The sequence below is a fragment of the Camellia sinensis genome, chromosome 8 (assembly GCF_055761805.1).
Source record: "Camellia sinensis isolate YWXY chromosome 8, ASM5576180v1, whole genome shotgun sequence".
Lineage (NCBI taxonomy): Eukaryota > Viridiplantae > Streptophyta > Magnoliopsida > Ericales > Theaceae > Camellia > Camellia sinensis.
Genome location: NC_138968.1, coordinates 95,582,483 through 95,588,327, shown reverse-complemented (window position 1 = coordinate 95,588,327; position 5,845 = coordinate 95,582,483).

The window sequence follows — 5,845 nt, the reverse complement described above, 5'->3', positions numbered from 1 at the left end:
GGTCTCGGTAGTGCAATGGTCGCCTTTACCTATTCGTGGTCAGCACAAAACGGTATATGTGATTTTAGTTAAGAAATTTTTTTCTACTCCCTCTGTCTTAAAATAATGATTTTTTTTTAGAGAATTTAACTTTTTTTAGTAGTACAATTATTGCACTTTAAAAAAGTTAATTTTCAAAATTACCCTTTTGATAGTACATATTTTGAGAATATCAATGTCATAATTGTACTTTTTATATTGTTTATTAATTTAAAAGAAGAGCAAAATAGGAAATTTATATTATTTTTGTACTTGATTTTTGAAGAGGTACTAATATTTTGGAATAATGACAAATGAAATAAGAGACTAATATTTTGAGACGGAGGGAGTACTTATTTATTTTGTATCACATTACCTTTTTATTTTGTTATATATCTTTTATAAAATTGAATTTATTATTGGTATTATTTTAAATGGAAGATAATAATAATGGACTAAAAATGCTTTAGGGTAAATTACACTGACACCCCATGATGTTTATATTTATTATAGTTTCCCCCTCACCTTTTGAAAATTACATCTCCCCCTTGAGGTTTAAAGTTTTATTACAGATTTCCTCCTCAGCAGTTTAATTTGTTTAAATACCAATTTTTCCCTCATTGGGTAAATTACATTGACACCCCTCACATTTTAGAAATTACAATTTCTTTCCTAAGGTTTAAAGTAACATTATCAAATGCTCCCTTGGTTAGTATTAGTTGGAAAAAAAAATTAATTGGAAAAAAATTATTTGAAAAAAAATTTTGTTAGTAAATTTTTAAATTTTTTGTTTAAAAGCCAATGTAAACTCATTTTTTGAATTTACATTTTTCTTCAAATTTAAAAACCGAGACAACTATTTATAAAGCAAAAAAATTATCAAATAAGTTTTTATGACAGTTTTTAAAATTTTTGTAAATATAAATTGAAAACTGAAAACAAAATGGTTACCAAACAAGCCTCAGATGGTAAAAATGTCGTAAAATTAACAAATAATTAAATAAGTTATCAATGTAAGAAATGACTTATCAAATGATTCTTAGGCTATGTATAGTTTGATTTTTAGAATTTTTTTTTTAAAAATTAAAAATTCATTTGGTTAAGAAATAAAAAATAATTCCCATTTATGGGTAAAAAATAATTATCATTTTAACTCTTGGGCAGGTTATATACATACATATGGTTGCTTCAATTTAATTTGTAAATCAATATTTCTAACCACTCGAAAGATAAAAATTATATAAAAATGATAATTATTTATTTATTTTTTATTTCTTAACCAGATTAATTTTTAATTTTTTAAAAAAATTTCTAAAAATCAAACCATACATATCCTGAGAATTATTTAATAAGTTATTTCTTACGTTGGTAACTTATTTAATTATTTGTTAATTTTACGACATTTTTACCATCTAAAACCTATTTAGTAATCATTTCGTTTTCCGTTTTCAATTTATATGTACAAAAATTTTAAAAACTGTTACAATTTTTTTTTGGTTTATAAAATGGTTGTCTCAGTTTGGAAAACGTAAATTCAAAAAACGAGTTTATGTTGGTTTTTAAACAGAAATTTAAAAATTTTACTAACAAAATTTTTTTTTCAATTTTTTCCAATTAATTTTTTTTTCATTGAATTTTTTTTGCAACTAATATTAATCGAGAGGACAATTGGTATTGCTATTTTAAACCTTATAGAGGGGATTGCAATTTCTAAAATGTGAGGGGTATTAATGTAATTTACACAGTGAGGGCAAAATTGGTATTTAAAAAAATTAAATTGCTGATGGGAAATCTGTAATGAAATTTTAAATCTTAGGGAGGAAATGTAATTTTCAAAAGGTGAGGGAAGAACTGTAATAAACGTAAACCTCAGGAGGTGTCAGTGTAATTTACTCAATGCTTTAAATAAGTATTATTCAAAGTTGTTGAGGTGGATGTTTTTGGTGTCAATGGGAGAAGATAATAATGGGCTAAAATTGCTATAAATAGGCAGTATTTTGTAATTTTTATTTTGATAGTGGAATAAAGTAATTGGTTTGAATTTGTAAATTTTTATTTTGATACTGGAATGAAGCAATCGGTCTAAATTTTTTTTTTACAATGTTTTAATTTTTGGGTATAAAAAAATTATTTTGTGTAATTTTGTGTTTTGCATATATCATTTTCAGCGTTTGAATCAGTTTAATAAGATAATTATAATAATTAAAATTAAAAAGACAAAAAATAAGAGATGAATTGCAAAGTTGACTATAAAATAACAATATATATCAATAATTTAATAAAAAATGATATTTTTACATATCATTTAAATAAACTTGTCATTGTTTTTTTTTTTTTTTAAATTCATCAAATTTAATTGAAATATCATCTTTTACAAAATATAACTTTTTATATATATTATTAATGAACTTTTTATGGACTGTTTATTTTTTAACAGTCAACACGAAGTTTATTAATTTTAACTGAAAATCAATCCATTCAAAGTAAAAATACTCATAAAAAATAAACTAAAAAAATCTAAAACAAGCCAAGCATGAAATTCTTTGCTTCAAGATGGAATATGTGAAATAAGAGCCCAACATCGGGCAACCGGTGGAGATTTACTGAGCTTCACATCAACAACAATTGTTGATTTTACAAAGCCAATTTCATTAACAATTATATATATACATACCTAAACAAAAAATAGACATAAAACCATACTCCAAATAAAATCAATTAAAAATGCAAATATATAATCATTTGGAAAAATGCTTGGGAGCACTAATTAGTGCTCCCACTAATTAGGTAGCAGTGGGTCTCGCCATTAATGATGTGATGTTTTGGTCTTGGAGTTGTATTTTTTTTTTTTTTACTTTTTTAATGCATTAGTGCTATTAGTGGTGATATTTTTAGTGGGATGAATCATTGTTGAATCATTTGTGACTTTGGTCATGACTTTGTGCCTGTTTGGTGCAGCTTAAAAACTGCTTATTTTAGTTTTCAGCTTAATTTAAGTTATTTTGATGTGTTTGGTTTAACTTAACAATGCAGCTTATAGCTTTTTGTAAGTAAAAAATCAGCTTATTCTTTGAGTGGGGCAGGAGATGCTTAATTTATAAGTCAGAAATCAGCTTATGTTCATAGTTATAAGCTATAAGCTGTTAAGACATAAACTATAAACACTTTCTCACAGCTCTACCAAACAGGACCTTTGAAACGGTCATGCTAATATGGTAAGTGGAACGGTAGTTTTTTTTTTTTAAATAGCAGGGTCAGTGACAGTGGGGTAGGTGTTTAGGAAACTGTTATTTAATAAGTTATTTTAGTTTTTAGCTATTTTAAGAGATTAAAATTTTTGTGTTTGAAAAAATAATTGAATTTTTTTATAATTTGATATAATGTTTATGAGAGAAAAAATAAAATAATTATAAAATTTATATGACACTTATTTTAGACTTTGTTGAACATGTGCCTGTTTTAGTTTAAAAATTAAAAAATTACTAAAAAAAAATCAAAAAACTTACAATTTTATCCTACACACTTACCCTAGGCTGCAATCGTTGATCTGTGCCCTTAGCAGCGTCAAATGACCCTTTTACCCCTACATTTTGTTTTTGTTTTGTTTTGTTTTGTTTTGTTTTGTTTTGTTTTTTTTTTTAAAAATTTCTGTCCGAACGGCTCTTTTATGTCAAAAACAGCCTGCATATAGCTAGACAGCTATCATAGTAGGTGAAGAGTAGTTACATCAATGAAGATGAATAAAAAAATATACTAGAGATTGTCTGTGTCTGAAGGCACTATTTAATAAAATTCTTATATTACAATTTATGTGTTGCAAAAATGTTAACAATCATAAATATATTTTATGAAAAGTGTTTCAAAGTTGTGATCAAACAACCAAAAATGTTTAGAATCAATCAATCAACCTAGATGATTTTTCGTAAAACTACTTAAGAGAAATTATGTAGTATACCCAAACAAATATAGCCTTAAATAGTATATCAAAAAAATAAAAATAAAAACCAAAATCAAGTAGTGTGTGGTTTAACTTTGTTATAGTCGAATTCACATGTGAAGTGAATTTAAAACATACATTACTTTTATTAACATTTGTTTTGTGTTTGAATTCTTGATCTATATATTATTTTTCTTAGTATTTTTTTTTTTATGTATGGAGTAGCTGACATTACTTGATAAGCCACTTTGTTGGTGAATCACCTCAATTTCGTAATTATTGTTCTTAAAAAACAACTAATATGCTATTTCCAATATTTTTTTTTATTTATCCATTAAATTAGAGTTACGCTTAATAAAATAAGAGGAGAAATGATGGGAAATGATCAATCGTATATGTCCCAAAAAAAAAACAAAACGAAACAATACAAAACAAAATAATAATAATTGGAAAAAGAATTCACACCAATAAAAAAAAATTCTTCTAATTTTATATGTAATGATATGACAAATTACATATTAACTTTTGATTTATACAAATTCAATCATGTAACTCAACTCCATTGCGATATCATTGCAAATAAATTGTAAATTCCCAAGTGCAAGTCTTTAACGTTAATCTAAAAGAGTTACCCTCTATCTTTCGTAAACAAAATTGTTGTTCTTTCAATTAAAATTCGCCAAGAAATAAATAATTAAATGTGTTGCTAATAATAAATTTAAATATATAAAACATCATTTTCTTGTGGAGAGTTATATAATTGGGAAGATCCCGAAACTAAATTAAATATGACAATAATTCCATACACGCATAAAAATCACAAAAACATGCATACAAAATCAATATGCAAATTGATTCTAGGTAATGTGAAGACTACAACCATAATGAATTTAAACCACATTAATTTTTCTATATATAAATTACAAAATGTATTGTTAGTGCTCTTAATGGTTCCATTCAGCAGAGCACCATTTGGGTCTAACCCCAAATAAGACTTCAGCTACATATTTAGTGTGTGCTTGTGAGGAGTGATCCGATCCACGTGAAGGGCGGTAAAAGAAAAGGAGGAAGGCTAAGGAGAACATGGGATGATGTGATAAGGAACATCATGATTCATGATTAACTTCAACTTAATCAAGAATGATTATGAATAACTTGGAGGAAATGGATCCATGAAGTTGACGCCATGGAATTGGGATACGACTTGTTGAGTTGAGGTGAGTAGTTGCAATTAAAATTTGAAAGAGAAAAAGGGTTGTGGTCATGAAGGGCCTCACGGACAAAATCACACTTAAAATTTAAGAATGCGACCTATATTTTAGCAAAGTCAAGTTTGATTGGAGATACCAATCTCATTAATGACTTCAGCAACACAGCATAAGATGAGAGTTAAGAGTTCTGAATGTCAGAACTTCACTGAAGAGAACAACATGTCAAAGACAGAAAACAAAGTCGCATTCCCTAAGTTGAAATGAAAAACCACAATTTACACCTGATCATCCTACCATAATGAATGACTAAATAGAATTCAGCAAGTGCAAAGGCTTTTACGTGGAAACTGAAGGGAAAAATTAATATTTATCCAAGACCATTAACCACCACATTATTTTCTACTAAGAAAATTGAAGAACCACTGCCCAGTTGGATAGATTCCAGTAACTCAATCCCCTTATTATGACATCTTTCCTGGACGAATGCCTTCAATACTGTACCTAAGATGTTCAAAGGAATTCCAAGGGACTTCAGCATGGTCACAACACCAATCAGAATAAAGATGCCTCTCTGATAATGGCAGGTTAATACAACTGGCTTCAGTAGCAAAGAATAATATGGATCCAGAGATATGTGACTTTTACGCAATTCTACAACCGCAATACACACAAAAATAAA